This window comes from Ambystoma mexicanum, chromosome 6q (genome assembly GCF_040938575.1).
Source record: "Ambystoma mexicanum isolate Mex_15411 chromosome 6q, UKY_AmexF1_1, whole genome shotgun sequence".
Classification (NCBI taxonomy): Eukaryota; Metazoa; Chordata; class Amphibia; order Caudata; family Ambystomatidae; genus Ambystoma; species Ambystoma mexicanum.
In genome coordinates this window covers 766,720,628-766,745,930 of record NC_090937.1, presented here as the reverse complement: position 1 = coordinate 766,745,930, position 25,303 = coordinate 766,720,628, and the positions used below count along the sequence as shown (strand labels likewise).

General features: G+C 47.2%; 1 protein-coding gene across 2 annotated transcripts in view; it reads right to left on the bottom strand.

Moving 5' to 3' along the window:
- MND1 (meiotic nuclear divisions 1) overlaps positions 1–25,303 on the bottom strand; it is a 1,036,840-nt gene that overhangs the window by 45,685 nt on the left and 965,852 nt on the right. The window lies entirely within an intron of this gene.

Sequence of the window (25,303 nt, the reverse complement as noted above, 5' to 3'; positions counted from 1 at the left end):
ATCCATCCATCCACATTGTTCAAAATTGGGGCAGACATTTCAGTTTGCCATTGCAGCTTCAATGTTGACAATGACCATGTTTAAGGTACCGCCGCATTGACTCTGCACATTTCCCCTTAATGTTGAAAATAGCACAGACGGTGACTGGGACTTAACAACAGCCACCTTTGTTGAAGGGGTCCCTCGCCAGATAGATTCACGTTTTTTGCAATCCCAATTACACATACATTAAAGAATTCCGTGGCAGTCATTTGATGGCGGTTAGCTCAACAGATGGTATAAAATGCAAACTCAAAAAGTAAGTGGACATGCCCCAGTCATTTTGCAACCTCTGTACCAACATATAAAATACTACTAGAATATTATACATCACATTTTTACTTTTACTGCCCATAGAGAGACACAGCTCCAGTTCCATTATCCACTTCTTCTAGGCTGATAGTGCAAATCGTCATAGTCAATGCTTGTTCTCCTAGTATCGAACTATTTCAGTATTGTATAATTCCAGGAATATAAAAGCATCACAATTCCACCTTTGCATTAGCTGCTGATCGTTCCTCTTATTTTGTTCGGTCACTTGTATTCTCATATGTCAAACTCAGAAGAGGGCCTGTCTGCTATCTTATGCAATGGTTTGTATGGCGGAACAGAAATAAGCGAATGTCCTGTGATGTGCCACAATCTGATATGGCTGCTTCATTGTGTCTAGGGGCGCCGTTTAAAAAATTGGAGTCGGAGCAGCAAGTGCTGCAGGTCTGTCATAGCACAGCCCCAGTTCTGAGCCGACATTGGTCAAGGCGACGGTGTGAAATGTGAACTATGTCAGTGCCTAATAAATCGGGGCACCGATATGCTCAGTCCCTTCAGTCAGGGCACAGGCGGGCGAGGGCCCGGGACCCTGTATGCAACCTTATCGTATTTTATGGTACCGCAAGCACTAGAGAATGATCCGGGGTGTGTGTGGTCATCCGCACAGAGCTAAGGGGGTGGAATGAATATGTACTGAGGACAGTGGGGCGCAGAAGAAATACTGTGACACCGCTTATTCAGAGGAAGGGAGATTGAGCGCGGAACTCCAAAACTGTCTCTTGGAAGTCAAATCAGGTCACACTAGAGTAAAGTACCTTATAAAATGTAATACTGTTATGTTATTTTGCATTTATATAGCGCCTTATATACCATTGGTATGGTCTGAAGGTGCTGGTAGGTTGAACGCTCTTGGGAACAAAAGTTCAGGTCGGTAGAGAGAGTTAAAGGTGCATGTGAGCACCGGGTATGTGTGCAGCTGGTGCGGAATTCATGTAATAGCTGATTTTTAGCGGTAGGTGTGGTGGTTGAGAGATCTGTAGTATGTGTTCGTTCTGGCAGGATTTATCCAGACCGAATGTGGCTGCGTTAGGCCTGCGGAGAACGCCTGGCTGGGGGGGGTGTAACCAGCAGTGTTTACTTAGGATGATGTGGAGTGAGCGGCGGATGTAGGTATGAGAACAGTTATACCAAATGGTGTCATAGTATCTCTGTGTTCTAGTTGAGTGGTGGTGTAAAGAAGAGAGTAAGCGTTGTGGTGAGATATGATGGGTTATATGCTCTTTGAAACGTTCCCAGCATTCCAGACTATACAATGTATGTCACGCAATTCTATGCGCTCCAGTCTGTTCCATGCACTTTTATTTATTCCATGCACCCGAGTCTTGCTCGACACACTCCATTCTGCGCGATGCATTCTTGCATTCCATTCCGACCCACACGCTCCAGTCCGCCCCATATACTCCGGTCTGTCCCACGCATGTGCTCACGCACTCGCCCCCTCTACGTGTTTGCCCCCTCCATGCGCTCTCCCCCTCCATGCACTCACCCCCGCCACGCACTCACCCCCGCCACGCACTCACCCCCTCCACAACACAATACTCACAACATGTTGGGCGGCATAACCTAATCAGCACCGACTCGGGTGATTCACGGCAGTCGAATCGAACAGTAAAACATTTTGAAAATAAAACAACGAACTGAATCAGCTACCAGGCGCCATTTTGTCCCAATGTAATAAAATGTAAAGTGTCTAGAATTGCAATCATTTATTTTGTTTCTCAAATCTATGTAAAATACCAAATATGTAGATAGCATCCAGTCTCCTCACAACATTCATTATATCCATTTAACAAACCAAATGCAATCCAGATACTCCCGGCTGCTTTCTAAATTGAACAGTTGTTCACCCCTCCCTTACCGACTACTACAATGTTAAAAAAAAGGGGTTAGGAATGAATTAGCATAAAGGGCCTTTTAAATCAGTAATCCATTTTACAACCTCCTTTGGAGCCTCAGTGGACTTTCTACCAGCAGGCAAGAAAAATAAAAATAAACTTTTGGCTGTTTTCAAGACCAGCTGCGGTTCCAGGAAGCCCTGGCAGAGTCTCCGTCCTTTCCCGGAGGGAGAAGCTGCAACACAAGCCAGCCAGAGCTCCAAGATGGCCGATGGTCATGTCCCTGGCCTTGAGCGGCTGTCTCCCATGGGGGGTCAACCATCCCCAAGTACAGCGGCAGTCCCAGGGTGTCCCGGCACGGTCCCCCTCCCTTCCCATAGGGAAATTCTGTAATGGAACCCAGCCAGAGCTCCAGGATGGCTGGGGGTGATGTCCCTGGCCTTGGGCGGCTGTCTCCCATGTGGGTTGAACGTCCCAAGCCCAGCAGAGGTTCCACAGAGGCCCGGCACGGTCTCCGCCGTTTCTTGGAGGGAGAAGCTCTAACGCAGGCCAGCCAGAGCTCCAGGACCGTCGGCGGGGATGTTCCTGTCCTTGAACCCCTGTCTCCAATGTGGGTTGACCATCCCCAAGTCCAGCGATGGTCCCAGGGAGCTCCGGCAGGGTCCATATCCCTCTCTGGAGGGAAGACCTGTAATGCAGCCAGGTCAGAGCTCCAAGATATGGTCAGGGGTGATGTCCCCTGCCTTGGGCACCTGTCTCAAAGGTGGGTCGACTGTCCCCAAGTCCAGCTGCAGTCCCAGGGAGCCCTGGCAGGGTCACCATCCCTCCCCAGAGGGAAAAGCGGTAATGCAGCGCAGCCTGAGCTCCAGGACGGTTGGGGTGATTTCCCCGGCATTGGGGGGCCTGTCTCTAAGGTGGGTTGACCGTCCACAAGTCCAGCAGCTGTCCCAAGGAGCCCCAACAGGGTCCCCATCCCTCCCCAGAGGGAAAAGCTGTAACGCAGCCCAGCCAGAGCTCCATGACGGCTGGGGGTGCTGCCCTCGCCCATCAATGTGGGCTGATCGTCCCCAAGTGCAGCTGCAGTCCCAGGGAGCCCCAACAGGGTCCCCATCCCTCCCCATAGGGAAAAGCTGTAGTGCAGCACAGCCACAGCTCCATGACGGTTGGGGGTGCTGCCCCCTGCCATCAATGTGGTTTGACCGTCCACAAGTCCAGCGGCAGTCCCAGGGAGCTCCGGCAGGGTCACCATCCCTTCCTGAAGGGAAAAGCTGTAACGCAGCGCAGCCAGAGCTCCATGATGGTCGGGGTGATGTTCCTGGCCTTGGGCGCCTGTCTCCCATATAGGTAGACGGTCCCTAAGCCCAGCAGTGGTACCAGCAGTTTTGTTTTTTGTTTTATTGCCTTCCTTGGTGGCAAATGGGTGCAAAACAGCACCCATCTCCGCCCAAAGAACGCATAACATGTTGGCATTTTATTTTTTTATTTTTGGTAGGGGTGGGGAATGTTTAGCCTGGTGGGCAGCCCCTACCCCAGAATTTATTCCCTGGTGGTCCAGTGGCGAATGCTGGTCGAGAATCGAGTCTACCTTTTCCAACAAGCCCCACTGAAGAAAATAAGGCTAGAAATTCATGAACAGCAGGCAAAAGCATAGCTGCGATATTTACATGATTAAGCCTAATGGCCCAATTGCTTCAACATGTAAATATCACTTCCTGCGACGTGGGCGCACATAGTGTTCGCCGACATCAGCATTGCCACCCCCTCGCCCCGAGGCACGGAAGGGGAAGTCCTCCCCTTCACTGCCTCGGGGTCAGAGGGATCGAGGGAGCAGCAGGGGGCGCTATCCACCCCCCCTCCAAATGTAAGCAGTGTGGAGGACGAGGTATCTCGTTCCCCGCACTGGAAACGTAGTGCTGAGGACGGGATACCTTGTTGTCCGCATTTAAGGGGTTAAATGAGATATAATGATTGTATCACTGACACAGAAAAAGGACTATGAGAAATTGGGGAAGCCCCAGGGCATCAACATAAAAAGGAAGGAGCCAGAGAACGACAGAGAGAGACCCGGGAGATTCGAATCAGCTGGCCAGGAGACACTGGGAACCTGGAGGAAAAGATGCACAACACATCGGCGAACAGCGGGAGGAAGAGTGCACAAGTCGCACGATGTAAGCCGCAGGCAAGAGGAAGTCTGCAAGCTTGAGAACGAACACAGGAGGGACGCTCAGGAGAGGCTCCAAGGAAGCTGTGGCAGGGAAGTGCTCATGCTGACGAAAACAACTGGGGGAGCCTACCTGCCCAAAAAAAAGTCCTCGGAGCGAGTCGCGAATTGAAAAATTGTGGCAGGAAAGGAGAACGAGTCAAAATCCCTTCAGACGCTGAAACCACACCGAGAGGAAGACACAGAAGCGTGTTAAAGGAAGGAGAAGGACAAAGCACGAGAGCCACCCTGACAACGCACAGAGAAACTAAGAAGGTGACTGCCAACCCGCTGACGTAGCCCTTTTACACCACCGGCAAAGGGGAGAGTGGGCGATCCGGGGAAAGGATGCACAGATAACAAGGGACTGCATCATATGCGTCTTAGAATGAGATACGAATAGAACAATTGGAGACAGCTTACACGTCCCAGTGAATGGGTAAAACCTGAGGGGAGTGTAGAGTATTTAGGAGCATCCCATACTCGTCCCAGTGAATGGTTAAAACCTGAAAAGAGTGGTGAACACATAGGAACTCAGCCTATTCGTCCAAGTGAAGGAAAGGATAAGAGTAAGAAACCTGACCACTGGGTACGTCACCTAGATTCCGATGAGAAGATAAGAGTACAAGAGAGTGTGAAAAGCTATTAAAGAGAAAGAACACCACGCCAAAGACGAACTATCAGACATCCTTGAAACGAATAGAAGAAAAGGAAATACAGGTGCTATTACACCCAGAGAAAGGAACTTGAGAAGCCAGGGAGAAATAAAGAAATGGACGTGAAAAGTCCCCCTAAGAGAACTGAATGAACTTTTGATAGTTTGGACGGGGGACAGACTTTTCCTTTGGACTCGAGACCAGACAACGAGCACCTCAGTTTAGTTTTGTTAGGTAGGGAAACTCTTAGAATAGGGAAAGTTTGGCATGTTTCATATGATTTCTAATCAATCTCTTTTGAAATGATAAATCCTGGTCCATCTCCTCCTCCTTATTTTCCACAGTGACCAAGGAATACTGGCATTTTCAGCCCAAGCACCTCTCTAATCCATAGAAGGAACCCCCTGCAATAATAGAAAAAAGTGGTCCCAAACACCTTAACCTTCCATTTTGCACCCAACACCCCCAATCCATGAGAATACAGATAAGTCTCTTGCAGCACCGCCACATCCACCTTATGCCTGAATAAATAAGAGCAGACCTTGCTCCTCTTCACTACACTGTTAAGTCCCTGTACATTCCAGTTACTTACATTTAGCACCACCATTGTTCAATTCCCAAATCCTCATTATCCATTGTCCCCCACATGGGAACAAATTGAGGACAACCACCTTCATGAAAAGACAAGCTAGAATTCAAACAAACCAGACAAATGACCCCCTACACCCTCTGTCTGGGGCTCAACACCCCCAACAATGGATTTTTGTCAGTCCCCATTCCAAACGCCACAGCATCCCCCGCCCCAATAACCCTCAAATTGAGATTCCACCTCCAGTACCCAAGTCAGAACTAACAAGGCCAACTACAAGCATAAAAGGTAGAACACTTAGGTTGAGCTACTAACACCACCACCCGAGACTCCCCTCTTGCTCCCCATCAAATCTACCACTACCCCACGTGTGCCTAACATTACACAACACTTTCCAACCCCATGACCTCCGAAATTCAGAACCATCCTTGAAGCCACGCACCACGGCATACAAGCCCTCATCTGGCTCAGCGGCAGTACCTCATTCAAGGCATTTCTCTGAGGTCGTCCAACTCTCACCTCCTGAAGACCCCCAAGTTCAACAACCTCTCAGCAGGGGGTAAGAGCTTCCCGGTCATGGCAGCCAAACTTTGGAACAATTTGCCAATTACTCTCAGGAAAGAACAGGCCTACTGGATCTTCTGTAGAAACCCAAAGATGCGGCTGATCAACTGACTATACTCCCGCTAACACTATTGCATCCCCCTATGCAATCTTTTACCTTCTTCTCTATTGTAAAATGTAACTTTCATGTACCGCTTCTCTAGCAATGTAATCTGGAATCTTTAACTATTGCACCTAACTAATTCTCCACAATGAAGCTAGCGCTGAGATACCCGAGGGTTTTGTGCGCTGTAACAAATTCATGAAAAAATAAATAAATTCCATCCAAAATATGCCCCTAAACACTCAGGTAGCCACCCAAACAAGCCCCCCTACATAAATATCAGCCAATGTCCTCAAGACCCATCCGAACCCATGCCTAGACGATCTGCAAGAACCCCCTCCCGAGCATGGATGTTCACCAGGGGCTGCAACCTCTCGCTCACGGCAAGCATGCCATCTACGTCCACACAAATCCTTTCAGATGCCCCAAATGTTGTGTGGAGAGTGGGTTGGAGAATACCCTACTGTGTCGGCCCGGGCCCGCGCCTGCCTCCGATGGCATATCCAGCTGAAGGTCTGTTATCCAGTCAGTCCCAAAACTATCCTGGCTTGGAAGAGAAGAAATATTGTCCGTTAGCCAGCACCTTCAATTTACCAGGATAAAACAATGCATTTATAGCCAAGTTCTCTTAGCCTCCGGCTCACCACATCATATGATTTACGCTGCCATTGCACTTCTTGAGTAAGGTCTGGGGAAACCATAACCTTGGCACCGCCCACCTTATAGACAAGGCTCATCTCTCATCCTGGAGTATACCATCCTTGCCCCGAAAGTTTAATAGCTTTGCCATGATGGCCCATGCGGGTGCCCCTTCGTGTGGTCTTCTTCCCGGCACACTGTGCTCCTGTTCAACTGAGAGCCACATCGAGAGGCCTATGATTTTCAGGGTGTCCACAAAAAGCTTCTACAGGTATAGCTCTGTAGCAGGCCCTTCCACCCTTTCAACAACTGCAAGGATCCTAACATTACTCCACCTGGAGCGGTCTACTGCGTCCTTAGCTCTTTCCTTCAACAATCTTTTAGCAGCAGTGAGCATATTGAGTCGAGCTTGCAGCACAGTTACTGTGTCCTCAACATTTCCAACTCTCCTTTCCACGTCGGTCATCCGTTCCCCCGCCTTCTTCAGGTCTATTCTGACCAATGATAGCTCAACAGACACTGTTTGCACCTTATTCTGCAGGGATGACCTGGAGTCTTGAATCACCTCCAACAACCTTCCTGTTGTGATAACGTCTTCCGGGGAGACGCCGAGTCTCTGCTCCCCTCCACACGCTGTTGCTTCGACTGCCTGCCCTTGCCGCCCAGACACGATTCCAGCTTCCGTTGGCCTTTGACCATTGTGCAGCTGTCAAACAAGGGAGGCTTGGTGCCCCTCACCCAGTCTATGCCACGACAGTAATCAACTGGGCACAGCTCCTACATTTCCCTCATCCTCACTGGTGCCACTCGGTGCCTGCTGTGGGATAAGCAAGGTCCCAGTCCAACAATTGCTTCCCCAACCCACCAACACTGGGGGACCCAAGCCTCATCCCCAACCTGCTCCAGAGACGTCAAGTAGAGCCAGGCACCTGCCTCCCTTCCACAAGTCCAATGTGTAGTGCAGCACAATCAGCACAGGCCACTCTCCACACGCATCCAGTTCATATGGCACAAGCATCCTACAGGCCGACCCCATCATGCTCACCAACATCCCGCTCCCACTAGGTCTCATCCTCCACCGGGCCAGCAAAGTCTTGCGCAACCATTGCCGCAGCTCCGTCACCCACTAGTTGTCTGACAAAACAAGTGTCTCAGGCCCGCTGTCTCCTTCACAGAGATGCAACCGTCTCTGTCGGACTCTCCAGGGCCACCTCAACACTAGGTGCATCTTGCTCCCCAACTCTGGGAGCGAGCAACACCCCTGGGCCCGATTGCAGGACCCCGCTTCCCAATATGGAGGCCGCAAAGCCCGCTCCCACAGGGTGCCAGGCGGCATACAGAAGGGGCTCTGATGCAACACCGTCTGTACGTTTCCATCCTATTCGAATGCCTCCTAATGCTCCAAACAGCTGCAGGGCAGCCATCGGCTCAAGTCCTCAGCTTTCACCTCTGCTGGCCACTCAGCAAAGCGAGGCTTCAGGACCAGTGGCACCAGCTCCAATGCCCCAAAATGGCAGCCATGAAATCTTCTCCCTTACAATGGCTCCAGAGCAACAGCTCTCTTCAAACTTCTGCGCCAGAGGGACCTCTGGAAGCATCCCCTTGTTCAATATACCAACAAGATTCCTCAACGAGTATAGGGACGGAGCTCCAGGCACACACATCCTCTCTGCTTGAGTCCAGGCCACGCTCCTTGCCACGTTGCTCTTTTAATATCGAAGGAGTCTGACGTTAGACCGTTTACAGTTACCTGTGCTTCAGCTCCATTATATAACTGAGAAAAGCATCAGGAATTTCAGGCAACAATTAAGTTTAAGCAGTACTTGTCTTAGATAAGCGCAGCTAACCCTATCTAAGGCCTTCTCATCATGAATACGAACTGCTGAGCAGGCCTCCACTGAATTTTGTGCAGATGAATGACATCCACTAATTTCCTTATATTGTCTTAACTGTTTCAGGGAAATATAAAGCGAGTCCGATTTTTATCAACCAATTCATGGTTCGTCACGGACTTCCGCTAAGTTTTAATTTAGATCCCAGCACAAACTGCAGTGTCATACCCCTGTTTTATATGTTGTTTTTTTTAATCACGGTATGACTTGTTTATACTATCCATATGGTTATGTAATGTGGTTGTATTTGCATGATGTGTTTTCTGTTTTGTTTTAGCAACTTGATATTGGCTTGCCAGTGATACGTTATACTACTAATACTAAGTTATGAAGAAGTCTATTTAATAGCCTGGCAAAATGTTTTGCCAAAAACCTTTTCACACGCATTTAACAATGAGAATGAATGGAAATTGCCCCACTCTGTGTGACTCTTCCCTCTCTTAGGAATCACTGTGATTATAAGAGAAGATTGCATTGAAGCAGTTAGTGCCCCATATGAATAATATCTACGTAATGTTTTATAAGAAAGGGAGTAAGCACTCGACTAAACGTTTTGTAAAACTCAGTAGGCAAGGCATCTGGACCTGGGCTTTTTTCCTGGAAACGCATATCGCCTGTTGCTTCTCTTCTTCTGTTATATCCGCATCTAATGATGTTTTATCATCATTCAGACTACAGATTTCCAGTTCTTTTAAATAGTTCTTACAGCCATTTCATTTATGTGCCTAGGATCACAGAATACCTGTTTATAATATTCTCTAAAGGCGTTACATATATGTTCTTCTTTCTTGGGAATAAAACCGTCCTCATTTCGTATCAGGAGAATTTGCCTTCTTTCGCCATCATTCTTTTTTATCCGATTCACTAGCAAAGTGCTCACTCTTTCTCCATGCTCCCAAAACGCCTGTCTGATGAAAAACGATTCTTGATCCGTGTTCAGGTTCAATTTATATGCAAGGGAGAGCTTTGCATCAGCTAGTATTCTTCCATTATTTTAAGAGGGGGAGTAATTGTAATTCCGTTCTGATGTTTTATGCTCACTTTCCATCATGAGCAGCTCTGCAGCTTTCTGTTTCCACTTATAAACTGTATAACAAATTATTCTGCCACATATTGTAGCATTTGTGTGAAAGATTTAAAAGGCCCTGCTCTTGTCTTTACTTCTGCATATGAGTTATTCCCTGGGATGTCATTTGGGGGTCGCCAGGGGCCACAGCTGCAACCCCTGGTGTCTCCCTTGCTACCTCTGTGGTCTCCATTGCTACACCTAACAAAAGAAGAAAAAAACAATCTTTTTAAAAAAAATATAAATTCATGGGCTGCGGCCAACGTCATGTGGCTCTTTGTTTCTGGAGTGGCTGGCTTTCTTGCTCAGGCCTCTAAAAAAACAGGGGGGTTCCACACGTGTGACACTTTGTGCAGTGACCCTAAATAAGAAAGAATAGGAACAACAAAAAATGTGTCTTTCTGGAAATCTATAAAATAATTGCTAAATTCATTAAAGGTTTATTTCAGGCACACTTCAGGGGTTGAGGTGCTGATTTAGTCTGTTCTGAAACACCTCAACTCAGCCTTTCACCCTTCTGAGGTCGATAAATGAGTACCAACACAGGTTGGGTGATATTGTATGTATATGTGTTCTATATAAAGCACTTAAGCGTAAGTGCTATAAAATAACAAATCATTTGGCCTTGGACGTCTGCTTGCATTGATTGTAATTTGGTAATATGGGCCTATACACACTGATATTAACGATACATATGGTGATCCATTCTTGTATGAAATGTATATCACATTATAGTGATATCATAACCATATTTTCCATAGTGTACTTAGGAACAATGCTATGTGATGCAACTTCCGGTAAAAGAAAAACGCCCAACTAGCCCTATTCACTATGAGGGGAGTTCCCTACCTGGCAAAACTACACCTAAGGGTGCACGTCAAGCCCAAAGTAAAAGTCTTCTGTCCGAAATGTAACCACTAACTGGCCCCCGGGGGCGTGGCCAGCCAGCCATGGAGTAGGATGTGCTCTGGAGTGGCTGCTCCTATTGATCCGACGACGATCCGTATTGAAGCTCTTATACGTACTTGAAAGTTCCTGGAAACATGAGCAGGAGGTGTTGGAACGTGTTCCCTGCCACAGTAGCAAAGGAATAGTTATTTGTGGCAAGAACGCCCAAGAAATGAGCTCTTCAGGGTTTGCTGTGGGGAACACAAAGTCCCACAAAATGGCGGCTAACAAAGGCATCGGGTCCAGCAAATACCCCGATCGCCGGAATCACTGAGCCAGGCTGTCAGCTGTGAACGAAGGGCTCGCTTCGGATGGGGAGCTGAGCGGAAACTTAATCCGCGAAATAACATCAAGCGACGTGCTGCAATGTGAGGTGAGCATGGTAGAGGAAGCTCCGAAGATACAGTAGCGTGTGCGGCCATTGACGGCGGCGCTCGTGAAGCAGCGTCTGATGTGGTGCCCGGCGGATCATCTGATCCTTGGAAGAATATTCGGTGAGGTGCTACATTGTGTAGCAAGCCTTAGAGAAGCTGACCGATGACTTCAGCAGCTCGAGTGAGGGCCGGCACACAGTGACTGGGAAACTCGCTTTGAATGGGGCGCCCAGCAAAGCAACCGTCTGTTGCAACACCTGGTCGCGGAGAACAGCAGGGTGCTGCAAGTCCGGGAACGGGATAATACTGCACACCGAAGCGTGCGCGAGGCCCCCGAGTGCAACAAAGATCGGCTGGAGCAGCTGCCTGAAGCCTTTGTTGTGGAAACAGTGAGCGCCACGCGCCAAACTCTTTGAAACATTGTTGTGGGTGCGAGAGGCAACAATAATAGCTTGTATGTATAGAACTGGAAGCAGAGCATTACGCTCAAGCGAAAGGTGCAATTGATGTAGCTAGCGGCTGCTCACAAATAATATTCGGCAGCCGAGACGTGTAATTGTGCATTGAGCAGTAACGGCCACTGGGGGACATTTTGATACTGCTGGGCCTGCACAGACAATGGTGATCTTGCACTCTTCAGGATAAAAGAGGGCGCTGCATTGGGAGCTGGGGTCACGCGAGGTGGCTGTGGACCAGCATATGACCCTGGCGAGGTCGCAGAGTCACAAAATGGAAGCCACCACACAAGGGCACGACCTGTGAGGTGGACTCAAGCTAATGAAGAAGTAAATAAGACTGCAGAGATATAGGCAGCTGTGCACAACGAGCGCAGAGCCCCAAAAGCCAGGTGAACCGGACAGGAAGAAAGAGTGCTTCCCATGATGCAATAAAACAGGCTGAAACGTGGGAGGGCACAACCCACTCGAGAACTAACCCAGCAAACAGAAGCTTAAATAGAGGTTTTCCTGAACAATTGACCCAGACCTGTAATGCTACACTGAGGCATTAAGAAGTAAATAAGACTGCAGAGGATATAGGCAGCTGTGCACAACGTGTGCAGAGCCCCAAAAGCCAGGTGAACCAGACAGGAGGAAAGAGTGCTTCCCATGATGCAATAAAACAGGCTGAAACGTGGGAGGGCACAACCCACTCGAGAACTAACCCAGCAAGCACAAGCTTAAATAGAGGTGTTCCTGAACAATTGACCCAGACCTGAAATGCTACACTGAGGCTGCATCAAATCAGAGGAGCAGGATCGACACATTTGAGGCCAAGCAACCTCGGACACAAACTGAGGCCGCAAGATGACTGGGCGAGGGGCCATAATCAAGAACAAACAATCCACAATGGAAGCATTCGCCAAGATGCAACTATCTCCAGCGACCACAGCGCCTAAGGGCGCGACAGCACCGGCGGAGAGCAACGTAGCGACGGAAAACCATCAGATTTTAGCTGCTATCACAGAGCTGAGAGACTCATGGGGGACAGCGATGGCAGACCTGCGCACTTCACTGGAGGCCAAGATAGACACAGTAGGCATTGACTTCGCCCTGCCACGACAAGATGTTAGGGCATTGCAGAGAGAACGAGCAGCTTGGAAAGTGCGGTGAAAACCAACTCGGATACTAGCGCCAACAATGCGAAGGAGGTTCACATATTTAAGGAGCAGGTAGCTAACCTGGAGAATCGTGCAGAGGAAGCGGAAGGGAGAGCAAGGAGGAACAACATCCGCGTGGTCGGCCTGCCGGAGGGGGAGGAAGGCCAAGACCCTACAGACTACGTTGAGAACCTACTCTTACAAGAAATAGGGGCCGAAAAACTCTCGCAAGGATTTGCAGTGGAGCGTGCACATAGAGCCCTTACGAGGAAGCCGAAGCCGGGCGCCCCCCCGGGCAATAATCGCTAAAATTGTGAACTACAAGGATCGTGAGAGGATATTGGAGTACTTTCGCAAAGAAGGAATGATTGAAAGGGCTTCGTGCACCATCACAGCATATCCGGACTATACAATGTTGGTCCAGAGGCAGCGGTACAGTTATGTGGCAATCAAAAGGAGGTTACGCATGGCGGGAATAAAATACATGCTTCTGTACCCCACGAAATTGAAAGTGCTGCACAAAAGCAAGATGTTTTTTTTTTTACACCCCTGAAGAAGCAACGACATGGCCAGACCTTCAGGGTTGTCCGGAACGAGATGTGGAGCAAGCTCGAGAGGAACACGATAAGTGATGGGGACATTGCAGGTATATTGATGTGACGCAAAGCGGGTACCCCAGCAGAAATAATGATGGTGATTATGAGTAAGGGGTGCGACTGAGCAAAGTCGATATTTAGCGGGGACACCATTGACTTTGGCGAACTCAAAAGACTTGAATATAGTAGCCCGTATACATGCGCAAAATGTACAGCAAAGTGTGTTTGAACTATAGCAAATAGGAGCGGCAGGACGCAAGCACTCTACCCACCTCCCCTCCCCCCCGAGTAATAGCAGTAGTTGTAGCAGGTTAGCCACTAGGGCGGCCTCACCCTGCGGAGCTTCGAGTACAGGCGGGAGCCAGAAAGAGCTAGATGCGGGGGTGCCTGAGATCCAGGGATGGAGCTGGGCAACAGTTGAGCGGGGGGGGGGGGGGGTGTTGGGGATGAGAGGGGGGGTGGGGAGGGAACGGGGAGTTGGGTGAGTTGGGGAAGGGAAGAGTGCCGGGAGGGAGGAAGGGAGGGGTGTTTGAGGTGTTTGTAGATAGGGGAAGTTTGAACCGGGGAACGAGCCTATATAGACAGGAACAGAAACGAGAACTGGACTGCACTGATGGGGAGGGGATGGGAACTATAACAAGCCATGGGGGACCTTAAGATAATCACGTGGAATGTCAGGGACCTCAACAGCTATTTAAAAAGAAATAAGGTTATGGTATACCTGCGCAGACAAAAGATAGATATTGCGCTGCTACAGGAGACTCACCTGACACGGGAAAAGCTGGGAACGGTTGTGAAAAAATGGAAAGGGGTCGTGGCCGGTTCGACGTATTCTGCCTATGCTAGAGGAGTGCTCATCTGGGTGGCACCGCATGGCGCCTTTCACTTGTTGCAGGAAACTGCGGGAGCGGATGGGAGAATGGTCATACTGAGGGGATTGGTGGAGAATAGGGAGATAAGTAAGGTGAATACATACGCACCCAATCAGAAAACGGAAACATGTGTATGGGAAGTGCAGTGATCTGGGGTGGAGATTTTAACTGTGTACTAAACCCCAGGGTGGACAGATCAGATCGGAAAATGGATAGACCTGCCCCGGTGGCAAGAGCGCTGCAAACACTGCTAGACAACTTTGGTCTGGCGGATGTGTGGAGAACGAAGCACCCCCATGAAAGATAGTACTCGCACTATTCTGCCCCACAACAGTTGTATACGAGGCTGGACTATGTCTTTGCCACGTCGGAAATAATGATGGAAACGGTGCAAACAGAATATAAAGCGAGGGTCTTGTCAGACCACTCGCCTCTAGTTGTTGGCTGGCATTACCGCCCCCCAAGAGCGAGGATCCCAACATGGCGGCTCCGGGCAGAGGCGCTTAACGATCCCCTTTTTAGGGAAGATATAAGGGAGGAGATCATAAACTACTTTGAGGTGAATACGGGTAGCATGGACTCAGCAAGCACGCTATGGGAAGCTTTTAAGGTGGTGTTGCGGGGCATAGACATAGCAAGATCTAAAAGCCTGCAAGGAGGGATCCTGACCGATCTACATGAAGCTGAAAGGGAGCTGGAAAAAGTGCAGAGGAGGAATGAATGTACTGGAATAGATACAGAGCTGATCCTTAAATTGCAACAGATATGTGTGGAGCATTGGGATAGGCTGTGTAACCTTAATTATAAGAAATATATAGAGCCACAGCATGCGGGAGGAGATAAAACGGGAAGGCTGCTGGCATGGTTATACAAGAGCGAAACCCCCAGACCCACCAGTAGGACAATAACAAGAGAGGATGGCAGTGTAGCTGACACCCAGGAGGGAGTTAATCAGGAGTTTGCAAATTACTACAGGGAACTATACGAGGATGTGGAGAGGAGCAGTTATGAGGAAATAAAAGAAGCACTAGAAGACATAGATCTGTCCACAATAAGTGCCGAAGAAAGAGGAGCTGGATGCACCGATTACCTTAGAGGAGTTAGAAGAAGTGGTGAGACAGCTACCTACTAGTAAGACCCCAGGGGTGGACGGGTTTCCAAGTGAGTTTTATAAAGTGTATAAAACAGAAGTGCTCCCCCCGATGTTAGATATGCTAAACGAAGCGTTTGAGATGGGACGGCTGCCAGAGTCGCTTAGAGAAGCAATTATAATACTGCTTCCTAAGCCCAACAAGCCTGGCTATAGCTGTGGCTCCTACAGACCACTATCAATGCTGAATCAGCATAGCAAGATTCTGACAGCTGTCTTGGCAAGCAGACTGCTAAGAGTCATAGGCAAACTAATACACCCCGATCAGACAAGCTATGTTCCGAATAGGAACATAACTCATAATCACAGGCGTCTCCATCGGGTTGTCGAATGGGCGAGCAAGAACGAGGGTGAAATGGCAATAGTGTCTCTAGACGCGGTAAAGGCCTTCGATTCTGTTAAATGGCCATGGCTGCTGGCAGCCTTAGCGGGCTATAGGATGGGGCCAGGATACATAAAATGGGCAAAGATGCTATATAGTGAACCGTTGGCCAGAGTCAAAACAGGAGCTGCGATTTCTGAGAGATGGTGACGAGGTAGAGGTACTAGACACGGGTGCCCATGGTCCCCTACGTTATACATACTAGCTTTAGAGCCTTTGGCTATATACCTCAGACAACAATATGATACTATAGGCATCAAGGTGGGAGGGGAGCGACACTTGATCTCCTTGTATGCCAGATGATTTGCTGCTGTACCTGAAGTACCCGGAGGAGAATCTCCAGTACATCCTGGAGGTTATGGATAGGTATGCGGGGCTGTCTGGCATAGCAGTGAACCCTCAGAAGTCTATCATATTCCCGCTAGGCAGCTATAGGGGGATCCCTATCGGGCAGCTGCCGGTGCTGCAAGCTCCTTGGGCTGTTGGTACTTTTCGGTACCTTGGGATAGATGTGTACCATACGGTTGAAAAAGAACATAGGAATAACACTGAGGTAGCTATAGCGAAAATTGAAAAGAGTATGACATTTTGGGTGAAGCTGCCTCTAGCGATGATGGGGTGAAGTGCAATGCTCAAGATGGTGGTCTTACCCAGGCTTCTGCATTATTTTGGGAACATCCCATACCTCATACCTAGGAAGTTTTTCACCAAGCTGGACGGCATGTGCAGGGATTTCCTGTGGCAGGGCACCAGGAATAGGGTGGAACTATGGAAGTTGCAGAACTTTTACGAAAAAGGAGGGATAAGGCTCCCTAACTATGAGGTCTACTATGTAGCGAGCCAACTGCAATACATCACTAAATGGCTCTCGGACGAAGCAACCCCTGAATCCAGGTTGTTTAGGGCAGATTGTGCCCCATTTTACTTAAAAGAATTGATTTGGTTGCCCAAGACAGAAATGAAAGCGCGCCCTGAGATGATGATGCTTAGGTGGAGGATGTGGCGCCGAGCATCCCGGATGATGGAAAACCCAATCCCATGCTCCCCGCAGATACCGCTGGTTGCGCTGGCCGGAGGAGATGTGCAGGTAAGAATGACAATTAGGAACCACTGGGAATCGGTGGGGTTGGTAACTATGGGAGATGTCTGGCGGGAGGGGACCATCATAAATTTTGAAGATCTAGGTGAAGAAACAGGGCTACACGTGGGTCAGTATATTACATACCATAGATTGGTGCGGGAAATCAAGAAAACTTGGCCTGAGACGGTACTCGAAGAAGAGCCAGATGTTACTGTAGGCATGATATATGATATAACGGAGGGAGGGCATGAGATTTCTAGATTGTACGAAATGATGATGTCCAAGGTTGGGAAAGAACTAACACAACTAATACTAGATTGGGAAGTTGAGGTGGGAGCCCCGATAGAGGATGGGATGTGGGAACGTGCCCTGTGGTACCATAAAAAGGTGTCAAGAAAGGCTAGGTTGAAACAGATACAATTATATATTACGCACAGGGCTTACATGACACCCCTGAAGATATCAAGGTTTGAAAATGCCGGTAGACAAGCATGTCCCAAATGTGATGAAGAACAGGCTGACATGGTACATATGTTCTTGTCCTGTCCAGTGATTGAGCGCTTCTGGAGCGAAGTAGCGGGCAAACTAGCGGAAAAAGGGGTAACTATTGTTATAGACTCAGCCTGGGCCTGCTTACTGGGGGGGTTCCCCAGGTCGCAGAAACTGAAGCATGTCAACAAACTGAAGGATTTAGCATATGTGCTCGCAAAAAGGAGGATTGCCATGGGATGGAAGGCTTGTCATAGGCCACGGGTGGAGATGTGGTGGAATGAGTTGCAGAAGTGGGCAGAGGCGGAGACTATGGTATGGCAGGAGACAAGTAACATAGGGGGAGAAGAAGAGGTGGGAACCCTGATGGCATGGAAATTGTTGGTAGCGGAACTGTTTGGAACGATACCAGATCTGACAGAATCCACTGAAAATCAAACCCCACCACGCGGTGCGGATACAGAGTGAATCGGATTAATAGGCTTGTAAGGGGGGGGTGGGACGAGGGGAGCAGTGACCAAACTGTAATGAATAATGAGAAAATTGTACTATTGATATTTGCACTGTGTATTTGGTTTGTATTGGTTTTGTTTGTTGAAAATGCAATAAAATTGTTTAAAAAAAAAAAAACACTAACTGGTCCCAACACTTTTGAAAGCACCTAACTAAAGGAAAAGGGGAGGCTTCCACACCAGCCCCCGTGTGAATATCGCGCAGCCCAGTTTGTAGTATACTTTATCACAATTCTTAAGTGTGAAATGGTATAATTTTTGCAATCTTCATATAGAGTCTCCTGTAGAAAATACAATTATCCTCTGTAAGGGTTTCACTATCCCCACTGATGAAGAAAAAAAGGCTTTTTCTGATACTCTTCTCAGGTCTTATTTTCAATTGTCCAAATCCCTTTTGGATTACTTGGCAGGGCACCTCTCAGTCTCCCACCTTCGAGTATTGAGATTCCCCCAAAGTCCTGTGGTTCTTTCATGGATGTCTTTCTTTCACAATTGCAATATTCACTAGCCTGATCGCCTATTGTCTTTGCATACAGTGTTCATATCTCTTTCACTCTATTTAGTGGGGTTGTGTATCAATTAGCTGCTCTCACTTTCTCAAACTTATGGTGGCTATCCCAACCTAAATGTACAAGGTTTGTAGCCTTTTCCCCCTGTTTTAGTGGGGCTGTGTTTCTGTGAGCTTCTCTTTCGTCCTTATACTCTTGTTGGCTATTGCAGCCGGGGCATAAAATGCTTGCATCTTTTTCCCCAATGTTTTCCGTACCTGTGTCAGTTTTGGTACTCCGTGAAACCAACCATTCTAGAACTTCCTGGCGTCCCCAAATCGACAACGGTTGTATTCTGGACGATGCTGCTGCCAGCAGAACAGGTGCTTGTCGGGTGGAGCTCGGCGATCCAGACTTCTCTCCAGTCTCTGGTTTCGGCATCTGTTGCTGGGCCACAGGCCCAGCACTGTTTGTCAGTGGCCGTGCCACCAGAGAAGACGGTTGTCTTCCCATCAAGTCTCGTTCCTTGACCGGAGCCTCCTTCTCATCAACGCTGTGTCCGCGGCTAGAGTTGGCTCTGCCCCTCCAGGACGTCATTGCTACAGAGGCTCGCCTCTGCGTAGGTAGCGATTGCTCTCCTCCCTGCGTGGGAGTCTCTCTTCCATTCACAGTTTCCTCTCTCTTTATACACATCTTTGTAGCAACAAGAATGGTGTCTGTCTTCCTCGGCCATGTTATTCAGGCAATGTTTAGCATTACCTGAAGCCAATAGAGACAAAGAAGGATCTTTGCAGTTTTTACAGGAGATTTTAAAGTTTTTTCCACATCCATGTATGTAGGCAGGATGGTTTGGACAGGGAGTTCCACCGTGGAATGGGAGTCCTTGTCCCCAAGAGGGGTGTCACTCCCATTGAGGTCCCACTTGCCCAGACCCATAGGGAGGGTCTTGTGTAGCGGGCTCACCTCTCTAGCCTCAAAGGGGGTGGCGCCAGTGTGGGGAGAAGGGACACATTGTCTAGATTCATCACACTACATTCTGGATCTATTTCTAACCTTTCCACTGCAAACCGCAAACAAACTTCTCTTAAACAGGATGGCCCCACCCTGGAGCTACCTGTATAAGAACCAGAAATCTCCTTGCCCCAATTCATGTATTAAACATATAATCAGCTTGTTCCATCAGCATGTGCGTTTCCCGTAAGAAAACAATATCTGCTTTTTGCTTATTCAGGTATTTTAGTACATTTTCTTTTAATGGGAGTATTGACCCCGTTAGCATTCCAGCTTAAAAAAAAGACACACACAATAGAGTTTTCCTATATATGTTATAGCATACATTTTTGTCAAGTTTAACATTTATCATGTAATCCTCGAGTAACAATATTGACATCAAAGACCATTTGAATATTCGATGATATAAAGTTTATCGTTCAAGAAAGTGTGTCTGAGTGAGGCGGGTGAAGGTAGACAAGTCCCCTAAGACATAGGTACCAAATCTATTCCATTTCCCACATGTTTTGAACACAAAACTACTAATTACACAGCCCGCGGTAGCGGCTGTGTATTTATGGTTAAGTTGCTAAACCCATAAGAATAGCACTTTTTGGGCGGCTTATAACTTCGCTCCCCCTGGAGGAATCCTCACCAAACTCTGCAAAAAAAGTATATGGCCCACTCTGAATTGTCTTGCAAAGTTTGGTGAGCTTTGGTCCGGGGGTGGGGGGCGGGGAGCGGGGGGACAAAGCTAGAGGGGGTCCCAAAATTTCTTTTTTCCCATACACTGAATGGGAAAAAATTTCTGTCGCGCCTACAGCCCAAACAGCTGGATGGATTTACACCAAATTTGCGACAGGAGCGGCGGCTTGGTCCCGAAAGCGTGCTTTTGTAAATCTGGTGAAAATCCGTCCAGTAGTTTTTTAAATGACCAAAAAGTAGGTCCAAAAAAATTCATGATATCTGTGTCCGCTCCGCGGACACGCAACATGCTCTCTGATTGGCTGGGATGAGGCATGAGGTGCGTCAAATTGTTTCGATGCCACGCCATATTGGATGTGCGGACATACGCTGGAAGGGAGCATAAATCCAATTTTGGAGAGTGTGTTGGTGTGTATGAGTGCTTGGAGAGGGTGGGGGAGTAAGATGGGTCAAATGCTGTATTTGTTTAGGTGGGAGAAGTCCGTGAAGTGTTTGTGGTGTCCGCGGACATACTAAACACTGGGCGCAATACTGGCTATTTTAGTTTAGTATGATGTTGGTTTTGGGTCGTTAGAAGAGCACTGGGTGAAGGGGGTATGTATTGAAGAGTTTGTACATTGGTTGGAATTATTTTTTAGATTGTTAATTGAAGTGCATAGTTTTGAGGTGGATGTATTATCTTTTTGGGTTGTGGTCATTTGGTAGGTGTTTTTTCTATGGGTTTGTTATGCTGTAGTGGTTGTGGCCAGGGCCTACAGTCTTGGGTGCATGGCCGAGGGCCGTAGGCCATGCACCCAAGACTCTAGGCCCTGGCCACAACCACTGCAGCATAACTCTACAATGCTACCAAACATTTTGATTGTGGTATGTGGGCTGCTTAGGGGAAATGTTTTCAAAAATGTGAGTACTGATTGGTAGTAGTGTAATAGTGTTTATAGGATAGTGAGATGATGTGTGGATTGGTGAGGGGAAGCAACTTTTTTGGATGGAAAGAGTAGGTTCCTTCTGAGTTCTCATTCGTACTTCAGACACTGTTAATGTAGACATGGATTTCTTTGTTTTTGCAGTAGTAGTGCTTTCTGATAACTGTGCATAGCATGTACATGCACTTTTATTTGCCTATGTGTATTCTGTATATTTTATTTAGAATCTGTTAGTTGAATGTGCTTTAGAAATCAGTACAATATTAAGTGCACAGAGCACACCTGGCTTCGTAAGGCGGTGTTATTGGATGTTACGAGATAGAAGAAATAATCGTATGCTTTGTTTGCTATTTTTACAGGAACTGTATGGAAAAGTGGGCAATGTATGTATTTGTGAAGGTGTGGGAAATTAATAAGAAGGATTTGATGGGTCAGCAGCTTATTACTCAGTAGGTGATTACTAAAGTACTGGATGATTCTGTGGTGCTTGGAGATGGGAGAGTCTGAAATAAAGTAAGGGTTGTGAGGAAGGATCGGGTGCTTGTGTTGCAGGCTGAATGGAAGGGGAGAGGTGTTGTAGGTCTTGCTTTACAACACTGTACATAGTTGTAGATGATGTGATAGATATGACTGCACCTCTGCATAGTTGAATGCTGTTGTGAAATCCAGAACAGAATGGAAAACCAGTTGGAATAAGAGAGCTGTGTAGATTGGAAGAATAGTTGTAGAGACAGTGGTGTTGTTTCAGCTGGGAGCCTTTCAAGATATTGGCTATCTGTGTGCATAAATAAAGATGCTTGCACTCATCCTGGCTGCGTGTAATTTCATAACACACTAGAAAGCCTTTTTCCATAATTATACTGTTATTTCTACCATCTTTTAACATGAAATGACACTTTGTTAGATACTGTGTGTGTTGTGTATGATTACTAATATAGTTATTTGTAAAGGAAGTTGAAATGATAGAATGTATGTGAAATATGGAGAATGTATAGAAAGGAAATTGTATGTACATCTTATGCACTATAATGCATTAAATGCTATCATGGTTGAAATGTGGTTAAATACATGGCAGTGGTTACAGAAATGATCGAATGAATGAGGAAAATAACAGTTTGCACATTGCAGTTAATATGGGTAAATAAAAATGTGGCGAGCAGACAACTTTGCAAGTGACACTTGATCATAGTACATGGGAGAAATGACAGTAAGCTTGTTTTACAGGTTACACAGGGTAAGTGGCAGTTACTCTGTTTATATGCATTTATACAAGAGATGTACATGTTCTGTGCAAAAAATATTCATACCTGTACTTTGTGTTCATGCATGTGGATGTGCATGAATCTGCAAGTAGAAATGTTGGAGAGCTTACTAGTAGTTGCTGTAGGTGCTTTGTAGTCACAGCGCAATTGTACACTGAGTGATCAGCAGTACATCTAAAGTGCTGAATTGTGATGATGGAGTTAGATGTAGAGGTCTTGCATGTGATTGGTGGATGGTTGTGTGACTGCTTAACAGTAGCCAATGAGGGAATGGTGCAGAGAGTGAAGTGGAAAGGGTAGAAGGGCTGCACTAGTGTTACTTACGTGCTCTGCGGACAGCGCGGCTGTTCACAGACAGGGCATGCCACATCCGGAGATTCCGAGCATGAAATGGGAGTGTATTTTGAGGATTAGCCAATCAGGTGTTGAGGTTCTGCTTCGTATTGAGAGAGGCTGTCTGTAGTGAAGATGGCGGAGGTGGAGAAAGTCAGGGTGGTGGTGCTTGGAGATGTGTTTGTGAATGGTCAGGAGCAGTGTGCTAAATCTAGGAATGTGGCTAACCATTTTGACACAAAAAAGAGTGGAAGTGGTGTGGTGCACTGTGCCTGGTTTTAATTTGCAGGCAATGCTAGAAGTTTGTCAGGATATGGCTAGGTATTATAGTCCACATGTGGTTGTTCTGCACAGTCTCAAAAGCACTTTGAAGGTTCTACTCCCTGCAGAGTACTGCACCACAGTACATGCACTATACTGTGACCCTCGAAAGGTAAAGATCAACAGCATCATGTTTGGCCTGTGAGGCAGCTGGAGGGATGCGCTGCCCCACAGGAGTGTCTCAGAGCGAGAACGGAGGAGGCTGCAGGGGAACTCAACCTACTACATTTATCTCAAGGTACAACCTTATGAATAGCCCCACCGTGGAACGATTTTAGGTGTCGCTTCATTGAGGTAGTACCATAGCTGTACAAACCCGGTTTCCCACGACTCAGTGCCATCTTGCACTGATTGCAGGTCACCTTGTGTGCATGTGCTTTTGGTACTCCATCAACCGTGGTAAATAACCTCTACACCCAAGATTCAAGGTGAGAACTAGTAGTAGAGACTTCCACTATCTCATCCTCTTCACCATTCTCCTCTGTATCCTGACGCCTGTTCCCCTCTGCAGGCCCTCGGGGAGGTGTTGGTGGTGGAGGGGTTGGGGGTGTTGCTGAGACAGCAGTAGCACCAACAGCAGCCATGGATGCCATCAGGACAGCTGTTTCAAAGAACAAGAGCAATCCAATGCAACAAGGAGCAGTCTCTGTGCTGGAAGCCCAAAAACAGAATAAGGAGCAGCTATGGGGTGTGGCCTTTTATAGGGGTGCTGCGGAGCACTTTGCAGACACCCGCGCTGTCCCAGGACACTTCGAACACTAAGAAAGGGATAGAAAAAATTCCAAAAAGTATGCAGTTCGCCAGGGACATAGTGTGGGACATGTGCAAGGGTGAACTTTCCCAGGAAAATACCTTGGATTGCTGAAAAAAACACTTTAGGTGTCCGGGGGCCCGGACAGTGTTCATTACGCTTAGCGCGGGTGCGGTCACATGATGATGTCAAGGACACGTTTGCGAATGGGACGGCTGTCCGTAGGACACTAAATACGTGGGGTCGGGTCTACGCATGCGTGCAGCTGTTCTACGGACAGTGTTCCAGTCCCTGAACAAAATAAATGTGCGTCACAACTTTGCGGACAGGAGGACGGGCTATGTGTTCTACGGACATATTTATTCTGGTTACAGACAATGCAAACAGGGGGAATGTTCTTAGGACACTTTATTTTGCATAACTACGAACATGCAGACGTCTTTAGTGTTCTGCGGACACCCCCATTTTGACTACGACCAATTCGAACAGGTATAGTGCCCTTAGAACAGCCCCATGGTGGTTAATTGCGGACAGGCGGACATCTTGTGTGTCCTAAGGACACCTCCATTTTGATTGCCAACAATGCAAACAGGTATAGTGTCCATAGGACACCCCAATTTTGGTTATTTGAGGACATCCTGGACAGCTGCGCTGTCCGCGGACACCCTAACTGCCTTTTTAAAAAAAATAAGACACATAGGAATATACTAACAACACACTTAATATTTTATTATTGTATAAAAGTATAAAAGTTATGAAAGAGAGGCGGACAAGAAATTGAAACAAATATAGGGGATTTAGGGGTTTGGACATGATGGATGGTAGGGGAGGAAGGGAGTGAAGTCTCATCGTAACGTTTTTCTTAGAGGGGAGTTTTTGGGGATAGTTGGCTGGTACATGGAGAGAGGGAACACGTACATGTGGGACAGCGATATTTAATGTTTTCTTTTATATGGTCCTCCACAAAGTGTTTTAAAAGAATTACATTTTTCATTAACAGATCTATGTTTAGCTCCATTCACTGCAGAGGATTTTCTAACGTCTCTCTTGGTATATTATTTGTAATTTCTGTTATAAAATTAAAAAATGTGTTAAGTACACATAAAGTAATGGTTATTAACTGGCTTATATAGATAACTGTAGTGTCTATCATAAGTATCTTCACTCATTTCATCCCGAGGAAAAGTTTCTTCCAGCCATTCCAAAGTACTGGACATTTCTGTGTAAAGAAAAGAAATATTAGTTTTAGTGTCCCTAATACAGAAAGTATATAAATATATACAATATATGTAGTCTACTCACTGGTTTCTTGCTAAGTTTTGCTGTTACTGCTGCGTAGGGGTCCTGTTGATTTCTGTGCAGTTTCTGTGAGGTAATTCTGTTGGAGGCATATTTATTGTGCTTTGTTATATTCCACTATGTTGCATATGTTATGTAATTGGACTGTTAGTGTCTTACATACACAGTTTCACTTCTTATTTATTATTGAATGTAATTTATTTATTTAAGTGCTGCTTTTTGAACATGTTTAGTGTTTTTTTGGGTGATATAACAACGTAAGATACCCCCTGAGTTTTTGGATAGTGTTGATGTTGTCTGAGTCCGTCCCCGCACAG